The sequence below is a fragment of the Ruditapes philippinarum genome, unplaced genomic scaffold, assembly GCF_026571515.1.
Source record: "Ruditapes philippinarum isolate M1 unplaced genomic scaffold, ASM2657151v2 ctg17734_1_1_1_1, whole genome shotgun sequence".
NCBI lineage: Eukaryota > Metazoa > Mollusca > Bivalvia > Venerida > Veneridae > Ruditapes > Ruditapes philippinarum.
In genome coordinates this window covers 3,803-16,224 of record NW_026861657.1, presented here as the reverse complement: position 1 = coordinate 16,224, position 12,422 = coordinate 3,803, and the positions used below count along the sequence as shown (strand labels likewise).

Here is a 12,422-nt window from a genome sequence, read left to right as displayed (position 1 = left end):
GTGCGCCGTTAAATGTCGCAACGCCGCTAAATGTCGCACTTTTGCCGCTAAATGTCACACCATTACCGCTAAATGTCGCAACCGCCGCTAAATATCGCAAAATCATTTGCCGTTAAATGTCACAATGTTAACGTTAAATGTCGCACGAATTTCCTTTACCGTTAAATGTCGCAACACTACCGTTAAATGTCGCAAGATTGAAGTCAAGTTTTATTGTTGTATCAAATTAATTAAATCTGCCTACTCAAGACGAATTTTGTCTGTTTGAAAGCGAGTGAATTTATTATATATGGAACTGCGTTTCAATTTTGGCGACGATGATACTCATCTTTTAATAATGTATATTGTTTTGCGTTGGATTTTAGCTGAACATTTGCAAGTAAATATTGATAATTATACAATTGTATACTTTTTGTATGAAACTGCAAAACTGGCATTGTTCTGTAAATAGTTTTGTATAATCATGTCTGTTAAATTGGCAGAAGAGACAGTCTAACGGTCTGGCTGCCTGAGGTGGCAGTTTGATGGCCTTGTTGACTGAGGAGGCAAATCGTCTCGCATTTGGAAGAAGAAGCCTAAATAGCTGACGACCTGGGCCTTAGGAGCCTAACGCCCTGGAAGCATATAATGTTGGCAGCCTAGTATCAAGGGGCAGGACGTGAAGTGGTTGCACACTTGGTTCAAGCGAGCGAATTGGTTGCAAACTTGACAAAATGGCGAAACGGCGTGATTTTTTGAAACGGGTGAACGAGTTTTTGCCAGGCAAGTGGGTTTCTTTGTTATTTTGAAGTTCATTAGTATGTCTATTCCATAATGCAATATATATGCCACACTCGGTTAAAGGTTTCAGCATCCTAGATTCTGTTTTGACGAAGTTATTGAAGATATAAAATGATCATGTAGATTTTTTGAAATTTGACATATGACTGTTCTGGCCGGTTTTTCTCCTAATTCATTCAAATTTGGAAGTTTTAAACTGCATTTAACAATAACAAAATATGTTTCTGTCAATGCTGTACAAACGGTTTAATTCGCAAGTCCGAAGATAACGTTCAATACACAAAAATATCTTGTTCAAGCACATTTTGGTTGCAGACTTATACTTCAAGCATTTTTGGTTGCAATCTTATTCTTATTCTATTGAAATCCATAGTGAAACTTTGCAAAAGGAGTGTAGAAGGTTATATCTATTAACCTATTTTCAATGGCAATTATTGACATTTATGTTCTGTTACTTCTTTTTTTTATAAATGTTATTTATACTTTCTTCTTTGACAACAATTATGCACTTTATGTTTCAAATTACATGGTTCTCAGTTCAATACTATAATCATCAGTAAAAGCCTGCAAACAAAATAATAGCATATAGAAAAATATTTATTGATACTTCAATTCTAAAATATGTCATCATATGTAAAATGTAAATGAAAACTACATACAAAACAAACGTATACATGTGAGAGTACTGTTGTATTTAGGTGAATTATTTTCATCATAAACATAAGGACATGTGCACACATACGATGTTACTCGGTAAAATTTCCAAAGTTTATCAAAACCATAATTTTTTTTAATTTGTTTGTTTCGTATGTAAAGATCAGCAGTTGCTTTAGACATGTACTTAAAATGTTTTTACAAACCAAAAGTTAAAATGACGAACATGCTTGTTTACAATATTTCGGATTTGATGTAGATCATATGTGCATTGGTATTTTAAAGATGATTTTGATTATTAGATCATAATATAAATGATATACGATTGGTTATTTACATTAACTGTTATGTGACAAAACTACTTAAAGTCATTGTTCGAGTTAGGGAATTTGGAAATTTTTTCGATCGGTCAATAAATAATAAGGAACAATTTAAAGAAACATGTGAATAATGCCCTTGTGTCAATGGTAATATATTTTTTATCTACTATATAATCAAATTTATTTCAAATCTAAAAAAAAGAACAATAATGAAAGCTGTTTGTTGCTATTTTTACAGTTAGTCATGCCAAGACATAAAAAAAGTCCTAAGACTTTGTAAAAAAAACAAAGGAGTATACCGAGGAGAAAAAATGATGAAGATAAACACAACTGAACTTTAATTTAGCATACATTGTATTGTGTTTATATGATCTCTATTTGAAAGACCCTGTGTTAGGATATATCTGCACGCATGCACAATTTGTATATATATATCTTATTAGATGAACCGGCATAATTGCCATAATATTGCTAATTATTTAAAAAATGATAAGTTATCCCTCGCTAAAAATATGCATGACACATTATTGACACAAAAGTTTGCAACCGAAAATGCTTGAAGTATAAGTCTGCAACCAAAATGTGCTTGAACAAGATATTTTTGTGTATTGAACGTTATCTTCGGACTTGCGAATTAAACCGTTTGTACAGCATTGACAGAAACATATTTTGTTATTGTTAAATGCAGTTTAAAACTTCCAAATTTGAATAAATTAGGAGAAAAACCGGCCAGAACAGTCATATGTCAAATTTCAAAAAATCTACATGATCAGTTTATATCTTCAATAACTTCGTCAAAACAGAATCTAGGATGCTGAAACCTTTAACCGAGTGTGGCATGTATATTGCATTATGGAATAGACATACTAATGAACTTCAAAATAACAAAGAAACCCACTTGCCTGGCAAAAACTCGTTCACCCGTTTCAAAAAATCACGCCGTTTCGCCATTTTGTCAAGTTTGCAACCAATTCGCTCGCTTGAACCAAGTGTGCAACCACTTCACGTCCTGCCCCTTGAGTATCATGAGGAGGCCGCCTAACATCTTAACAGCCTATCGATGTCAGCTTTGCAACCTGAAGTTGGCAATCAAACAGTCTAAAGTCGGCAGTCTAGTAGCTTAAAGTAAGTGATTAGTAAATACAGCAAAATCACTATGAAAGGTCTTGCAAAAGCACATACAAATGCATGATTATGGAAAACCGCCTTTACCTTAAGGGCACTGAACTTTGCAGTCTAATAGCCTAAAGCTGGCAGTCTAGGAGCCTGGCAGCCTAAAATTGGTGTCATGTTATAAAAAATGGAACGATCAAAATAATAAAATGGCATGTTGGATTTTTCCTAAAATCTACTCGTACAAATGGCTTCATAATTTACACATTTATTAATCAATACAATATACTTGATCCTGGCAAGTTACATAATTATTGCATAAATCTTTATCAAATTATTGCCATTTTCAGCAGTTTGATAATGAATATCGTGAACCTAAACCGGCAAGATGGATTTTTTTGTACTGTCTATACTTATGGCTTCATAATTTCCACACTTACTTATTTAGAGAAAGTTCATGATATTGCCAACTTATATAACTCTGACATTCATTTTCCCAAGTTATATTCCTTTTTTTCACTTTGAAAATAGGACCTTGTATGGTTAACCTAATACCTTTAATGGACGTGTATTTTTTGTGGAGTAAGGGGTCTCTAGTGTCAAGGTCACTGGTGTGAAAATTTTTATAACATTTTTGCTCATTAAGCCTTGATTGTTAAGTTGTATCATAGTTTGGGGACCTTGCTGTTGAAAATGTGTCAGAGCTAAATCGTATACATAAACATGCACAGTGCGTTAACTGGAGTTCAGGTATTATAGTTACCCGTACTCCAGAGCATGCCCATTGATTGATTCATTTTGTCCGTGGTTTACACATTGTGACGACAGAGAAAGGGATAGCGATGAAAATATCATATTCAGATGCTCGTTCATTGGTTATTTTTGTGGGGTTTCAATCTGTGGTATTAGGGAACGTGTTTTTATGTTTGACTATGATACAAAAGAGAAAGAACATCAAAACACTCGGCAATCTGATTTATACTCGGGGCTACGCCCCCTCGTACACTCATATAGCCTCGTGTTTCGATACTCTTTCTATTACTTAATGTATTTCATGTTTAATACAAACATGCCAAGGGAGGTCCTCTTCCTTTGGGTTTAGTTAGGGGTCCTGTGGGTCAAGGCCAAATCACCAATGCCAAAAATAGATTTTCACATTTTTACAGGTGCATTAACATTATTCTTTTGAGAGATGACTTTTATATTTGTAGGAACATAAAATTGAAGTCCTCTCCTTTGGATGGAGTAAGGGTTCAGTTGGGTCAAGGTCGCCAGTTCTAAAAATAGATTTCTACACTTTTACAGCCTTTATTTATTGACAAATGTATATAGATATGAAAGTAGATAACTTTCATGGTATTCTTCCTTTTGATCAATGGGGCATGGTCACAAAAGTTAAAATAGATTTAAATTTGCAGAGTGAAGTTCACACAAACAGTTTACGCTTTTATCAAATTTGCTTCTCGTATGCGTGTCGGCAAGTGCGGCATTTAGCGGCGTTGCGACATTTAACGGCGCCACACTGTGTCAGTTGCACTCCCGACTCGACCTCCAAAGGTTGTCGGTACAAGATGTATTATTGCATAATTATCTTTATATGCTGACAATAAATTGTTCTAGAACAAAAATATTATTTTTCATCACATAAATGTTCATACTTAAAGATCCTGTAACACAATTTGTTTATGGTTTTAAATTATAAATATGATGTTCAAACATGTTCGTGAAGTTGGCAGCCTAGCAGCCTGAAGTTGGCAGCCTAGCAGCCTGGTAGCCTAGCAGCCTAAAGAAAACTAAGGATAATACAAACATGAAAACAGTCGGAAAAGAATCTGTAGCACAATATTATAGACCATTCCACGTCTTATTTCAGTATCGCGATCTTTATTTTTTAAAATATTGAACATTGTTTTTTTTTTTACACTTCGAAATTTGTGCTGCCTAACAGCCTGGCAGCCTAGCAGCTTAGCAGTCTGGCAGCCTAACAGCCTAGCAACCTAAAGAAAACTTAGGATAATACAAACATGAAAACCGTTGGAAATGAATCGGTAGCACATATACTTAGAACATCGACGTCTTATTTCATTATCGCGATGTGCTACCGTGGAATGGTCTAAGTATGTGCTACCGATTCATTCCGGAAGGTTTTCATGTTTGTATTAACCTAAGTTTTCTTTAGGTTACTAGGCTGCTAGGCTGCCAGGCTGCTAGGCTGTTAACTTCACAAATTTCGAAGTGTCAAAAAAAAGTTCAATATTAAAAAAAAATAAAGATCGCTTTACTGAAATAAGACGTGCAATGGTCTAATATGTGCTACCAATTCATTTTCGACGGTTTTCATGTTTGTACTATCCTCTTCACACATTTCGAAGCGTCAGAATGAAAAAAATTATGTTAAGATAAAGTTCAACATCTTAAAAAATAAAAATCACGATATTGAAAAAAGGCGTGGAATGATCTAAAGAAGTGCTAGTATTTCCGACTGTTTTCATGTTTGTACTATTCTTAGTTTTCTTAAGGCTGCTAGGCTGCCAGGCTGCTAGGCTGCCAACTTCAGGCTGTTGCTAGGCTGCCAACTTCACGAACATTGTTAAACTAAGATTTATCAATAGTGTAGGTTCCAAATAGTTTCATTTATAAAGATATTACCGAATTTAACATTTCATGTAAATAAAGGGAGGTAATAAAAATTTATTTTCTTTAAAGTTTAAGTCAAATTTTACAATAAGAAATGAATGCATATATTTTAATGATTACATATAATATGCACAAATATTTGCAGTACATATTTTACATATTCTTCGATGTTTGAAAATTGTTTTATTTGCATAATTTTGTATATAATTTGTAATTTCACTTAGTGTGGTTTACCACTTTGATCACAAATTACTATATCAACTTTTTTGCAAGAAATCTTTTATAGGAATACCAAAAAGATACTTTTCTTAGTCTATCGTTTTAATCTACAATTTGAAATTCTTATTAAAATTATTATCAATGTGCCCATTGTAGACCAATCGACTTAACCCCGCTGAATATATAATAATTACGAAATGGGGAAACGTCGTTTCGAGTCCAAAATTACCGTATAGTTTTTTCTCCAGTCAATGGACTGTAAGTATATAGCAATAATAAATTGACCTTATATAAGTTTATAATGTTTATAATTTACCTGTAGTATTCAGTAAATTTTAAATTTCTGTAATCACTGCAGCAATCGTTCATTACTCTCGCTGGTAATACGGTGTGATATAGCACACATAGTGTGAATATACGGACAAAGCCAGACTTAAATGCATTTGAAATGATGCATGGGGCGTGGGTCCGGGCGATATGCTCTCCTAGAACGTTCCTGGTTCGTTCTATGTCATTTCTTTAAGCATTTTACTGTATTTACAATATTTCTTTTGGGCACATTTTCAACATTTATGGAAGTATCATTTCCAGGATGAGAAATTAAAAAAAAATAATATTCATTAGTGGACAAAGATATTATACTTAAGGTTAACAGCCGCTGTGTGAACACATGCAGAAGCACACAATTAATTAATCTGGAGAAGAATAAGATTATTTCCTTTACATTACATTTTTGATTTGTATACATGTATATTATAAACGATGTATGCCAGCTTTTCATTTCAAATTTTTTTATTGTTATCATGTTAAAATAATAATAATAAAAATAAGCGACCCCTCGGAAGCATGTATCCATGTTTAAAAAGTGAATTCTGATTAAGCCGGTGCTAGGGGACGTGGATGGTAAATTGCAATAAACACTACCATCTATGAATAGCTCAATCAAACTGAGCCTGCAACATTTTCAATTTTGCCGTTTTGAATGTTCTTTGGGAATTCCGTTTTCTCTTTTATATGATTTCCTATATTGCATTGTTTTAATCCGTTATTCGCCCTTGTGTCCTAGTCTGGTTTGGTTAGGTGGTCTGCTGGGCTGTTTTTCTGTGTTGCTAGTGCATCTCTTCCTGTTTATCTTTGTTTGGTAAGGTGTGTCCTTTAGACGAAGTTATGTTAAAACTGTCTGATTATCGATTCTCTAGTTTCTGAAATAAATAAAGTTATACCGGTGCTTTAAATCGTCTGTATAAATAATTAGTTGCTTTGCCTTATAAGACTTATTTGTTAGAATAATTGCATGTGGTCGACAATGGTAAAGTCAAGTTACTGTCGAGGCCCCATATCACCGGCATAAGTTAAACTTTGGTTTGAAAAGCAGTACAAATTTAATTTAGAATTAAAGAACATATCCGCATGTGACAAATTAGTGTGCTTTGAAATAAAAAGCGACGTATTATCAGCAAGAAAAGAATGCTGTAAAAGTTCACATTTATTAAGCAACTTTATAGATATAAAATAAACAGTACATTATTTATATACTTATTATTATGGTTTTAGAACATAAAAGTACAAAATGCTTTAATCTGTTCAACAGTTTACTTTAATTCGGATTTGGTTATAATTAATTTTCTTAATCAGTAGACGCTTTTAAAATGATTATAATTGTTAGACATGTTTTTCAATCATAATTTAAATAGACTTTATTTGCCTCGGATGTCAAATGTATACATTGTGCATTCGTTATACATATGCACATAATTATTACACTCTCTGTTTTTGTTTACATCAACTTCATGATAGAACTACTTTCAATCCGTATTAAGTCCGATATTATTATGAATAATCGTCGAGGTGTTCCGATTAATTTGCCTTTTGACATATGCCTGTGATATGCAGCAGTGATTAAAATCTCTGAATAATGACATGATATCTAGTGTCACATTAAAGATTTAATTATCACCGCCGTATGAACACATCTGCGTGTGTTTCTAATTTCAACATTTTACAATGTTTTTTTTTTCATAGATGGTTGTCATAAAAAGCGGGCAAAATAACCTAAGGTTGTTAAAATGTTAAAGTACAAACATTTGAATCGTCCAAGAGGTAAAAGATTGGAAATAGAGCTAGGCCTACGAAAACATGTCTAAAAGAACGTAAGGGGAGTAGTTTACAGCTGCAACACGACACAAACAACACTGATGTGACAATAAAATAAATCATATATGACTATGTTTGTGACTTTCTTGTTGACTGCAGTGATGATCTTGTGAAATAAACAGCCAGTCTGTACATGTACTTTGCGAGGTAGTCACGCATTGTCAGTAAATATGACCTCATCTTTCGAAATATATAAATATCCAGTCTGTAGTATGAGTCAGAAAAGTTGCGTTGTTTTTAGAAAATAAAATATTAAGTATCGTTTGGTCGTCGACAATACCTCGCTTTTATGGCAATTATTGCCCTCCGTACCTGTCGAAGATAACTAATTTCTCTGACGTAATGTATCACTACGCTGTTCGTTTTGCGTTTTTTACTACAAAAAGTAGTACATAATGAAACAAAGCTGTTTTTGCAAGAATGAAAGTTTATCCAAAATACATCAATGAAAAATTATACAATAATAAAATATTTGTGTTTGTAATTGATTAAATAGTTGAAACTCCATTGATATGTGAAAATCTTCGGTCTGAATAATTTATGTCTATTTTTAGAAAATTAAACATATTCGGATAGCGTCGGTGTCCAAAACATCCGCAGTCAATGCCGGTGAAATTTGTATGAGATTTCTACCCTGGAATAACACAAGACTTCCTGAAGATTATTGCATATAATTATTAAGTAAGTGGAGTGTAATATAGTGGAATTTCATAGGAATTGTGTTTTAGATTTATCTCAAATTTCCCTTCCCCGTAAGTAAGATTTTCAAAATGGCGGAAACAGTTCTGCAACAGTTGATAATCATCACATAAATTTGATGGAATGTTTTCAGTTTAAGGGTACAGATCTTTAAAATACATCACTGCGTGTTCTATGTTTAAAAAACTGAAGTATTCTTAAGTTACGATAATAGGTGATTACATTATTCTGTGTAATTGTATCTAGTTTCGATTATATTGATAAAATTTATGATTCACTCCGAGTGAGTTTACCTTGTGAGTTATTGAACTAGATGAAGGATACAGTTTGTCAGGTGTTATTGTTGACTATAATGTTTAAATATAAATGATTTTTAAAATGTATGTAAAATTAAAATTATATTTAAAGCTAATTTGACTATGTGATCTTTTGAAACATTTTAAACAATTGCAGTTTATTTCATAGTCAAAAAAATTATGAACACCATTTTCTTGTAAAATATTAATATCTATATCAGTTGATGATAACCCATACTAATACCAGTTAGTCTAAAAGATTGTTGGACCCGTAGACATTTCTGGTGAAAGTTAATTCATATATTCAAATTCATAATTGTTAAGTGGCCCAACAAATTGTGCGCCACTGCGCCAGGTCTTTTTATTATATAGACAATGTTTGCCCTTTGCGAAAAGGCTGACAGTTATGTAATATATGACCATCGTGCAGTATAAATATTGAGACTAAAGGCCTACATCTCTGTGATATCAGTTTGTAAAATTGGTCAGTCTAGCAGTATAAATATTGAGACTAATTGGTAAGCAGGTCAAATTAATTTTCCTATTAAATAACATGTCAGGTGAAATTTCCAGAGTTTTGAGTATTAAGTCTTAGACCGCCAAAACATGAAAACTGTACCAGGGCCTAAAAACTATGTCAGTGTAGTACATGTATGTCTGCTCTTAATGATGACTGAATTATAAGAAAAGAAATCATCTATATTTACCTGACTAGCCAACAGAAAACAAATCCAATACAGTGCAAGTCAGGGAAAAATAATCTGTCAAATCTGCAAAAAAAGAAAAATCCATTCATTAAGATTTTTTGATTTGAAAAAAAAAGAAGAAAACAATAGCCAAGACACCAGGTAGGATAAATGCTGTATGATGTAGCCTTATTGCCCTCAATAACAAATCTCTCAGTGAATACGGAACAAACTTTCAATATAAAGAAGACCACTTAGTGACATAGATTTTAATTAAGCCTACCTAATGTTGGTACTTAAGTTAACACTTTTTTTTTTACATAAATTTACCAGACCCACAGGCCACTGTCTTATATTGTAAATTTCCGAGCTGGCATACTTTAATAGCATTTCTTCCAATAAAATACAATTCAGTATCTTATTTCTCCTAAATATAATTACTTAGTATAGGGTCACTGCCATCACAATGTAAACGTTTTTGATATAACAACAGTTAACTTATTCTATATATAATATTTGGAAGTATATATTTGCGTTACAGGGAATTCCCCAGGAATTTTTTTAAGCGCTACATTTTTTTAATAAGACGGGGGTGGGTGCGGGAGGGGGTCTTGACCCCCATACCGCGTGTCGAAAATTTTTGCCATTTAAGGTGTCAAGATACTGCTGTGGGCTGTTTTAAAACAAATAATGAAAGCTTTTCACTTGATAAACATTTTCTTAATTTTTATTATTTACTTTTTCCATTTCCAACTATTCAAATAAATAAACAATTATATATAAACACAAGTTCACAACATGTGATCAACATTTATATGTATGTGTGTGTCCCATTTAAATGAGTATATTTCAGTTGTTTTTTCTTCATTAACATCATTAAAAGTGGGCCTGTCTTCTAGGTTTGTTGTCATTCCATGCCTTGACTGCCTTCTCAAAGTTGAAAGATTCTAATGGGGGTCCTTAAAGGGAGACGGCAAGAAGATAGTTTAGAACTTTAAGAGAGACAATTCCTGTTTTCACTCTTCAGGCAGCTGAATCCTCGCTCAAAATCTGAAATTAATACATAAAAGTAATCATTTATGTTAACCTCATGTCTTTTATTTATATTGTTTGTTTGATTTGAAAATTTAAAACTTCCAGCCTGTTTAAACTCAACTAAGTAAAAAAATTATATTTGAAATGTTGAAAAACTTCTAGCAAAGTGTTACACATCTGCAACTGTCATTGGATTTCATTAATGTTCAAGAATGAATGAATTTAATAATGCTTACCTGCAGTAGAGGTTGGGAGGAGGATACCTACAGCAGCAATTCTGTAAAGAGCTGGATGACTGGTAGAAAGGTTGCCAGTAATCCAGGTCATGGTCTGGTCGGCTGACTGATCAGTCCCCTCTAGACTGGCGCGTACCTGGTGCCAGTGGCTGCGGCACTGCTCCATATCTACACCAAAGTGCCTGGCCCTCCTGTATGTCCTGACAAACCAATGCTAAAGGGTAGGACAGTAGATTGCACTTCACAAAGCTGTCCATGAACAGGCTCGATTAAAGAGGGCCTGCAAAGTTAATATTTTTTTCATTTTGGGGATTCACTGAACAGAAACAGATTACAAGACATTTTTAATTAAAAAAGAAAATGACCAATTGGCTGTCACTAAGTGGGATTGTTGATGTAAAGTTTTTGTTGTTGTTTTCACTCATTTGCAAGTTGATAATGAACAGTCGTAAATGTTTTCAATGTTAAAGTAGCCATCAACCAAATTTATTTCTGAATATCTATGCAGTTTAAGCAAAGATTAAAAAAAAAAAAAAAAGCGAAAATGATCCTGAGACAGTTTCAACGACATTGCTCACAAAAAAAAAACTCTTAAAATTGATAGTGAACTTGGCTTCCCTTATTCATGTTAGACATATTATTTTTTGAAATCTTAATACTATTACTACAGTACTGCTTAAACGTAACGATCATAAGAAAGTGATAGATGAAAATTGAACATTACACTTATATCAAGACAATTAACCCATTCATCCCAAAATATCAAACTGTTATATCGCATGTCAATTAATGCCAATTATATTATCAAAGCAATAAAAGTTATTACACCTACCTGAAACATGTAAATATCACACATGCCGCGGTTAAATTGCACCCATCTCAATACACGGTAATTGACAACACCTGAAAGTGCACCAACAGTCGTCTGCAGACATCGATGACAGGTGTCTGTGACGTCACACAGTCTAAAGGCAATCAGTGTATCGGGTTGTGTATACGCCTCGGGTAATTATCTACACAGGACATGTATATTGGCTTGTTTATTTGGCTAATTGGGGTTAACTTATAGACACAAAAGAAAGGGATATCGGTCATTTTTTAAAGCGCTATGATAATTTTAAGCGCATCGGGATTTCTTGTTCTGAAATTTTAGCGCATCGGTGCCGATGCGCTAAAAGCGCCTGGGGAATTCCCTGCGTTATTTGGGTGGAATGTTTTAAGGACCTTTGGATTTGAATAACTCATTTTTTTCCAACTTTTATCCCATATAACTGTAAATAAATAAAATTGTCCTGAAAAATTTTCAGGACAATTTTATTTATATGTATAATTTGTAAATAACTTATGTTAATTGGTAGAAGATTGTTCTGATTTTAACTCATTTATATTTTGATCTTAAAAAAATGATGATCAGTTGAAACCAAGAAAAGAAAATACCCAACGAAATGACCACATTGTATACAAATTTATCTACATTTATCTACAAAAGCCATGCAGAAATAGTTTCTCTTGATGTTTTTGAGGGTTTGACCTTTGCAAACAAACATAATGAAATTAAACTGCTTTAACTATAAGGAAGTGTAACAACTTTAA

The 12,422-nt window shown here is 33.2% G+C and overlaps 2 long non-coding RNA genes across 2 annotated transcripts; both read right to left on the bottom strand.

Moving 5' to 3' along the window:
• Positions 1 to 6,497: 6,497 nt before the first annotated feature.
• Positions 6,498 to 9,645, bottom strand: LOC132716430 (uncharacterized). Its single transcript, XR_009623804.1, has 2 exons — positions 9,580 to 9,645; positions 6,498 to 6,925 (listed from the first exon to the last, which is right to left on the bottom strand). It is a non-coding gene; the product is annotated as an uncharacterized LOC132716430 (long non-coding RNA).
• Positions 9,646 to 10,089: 444 nt separating this feature from the next.
• LOC132716429 (uncharacterized) lies at positions 10,090 to 12,027 on the bottom strand. Its single transcript, XR_009623803.1, has 3 exons — positions 11,662 to 12,027; positions 10,830 to 11,109; positions 10,090 to 10,608 (listed from the first exon to the last, which is right to left on the bottom strand). It is a non-coding gene; the product is annotated as an uncharacterized LOC132716429 (long non-coding RNA).
• Between the last annotated feature and the right edge of the window lie 395 nt (positions 12,028 to 12,422).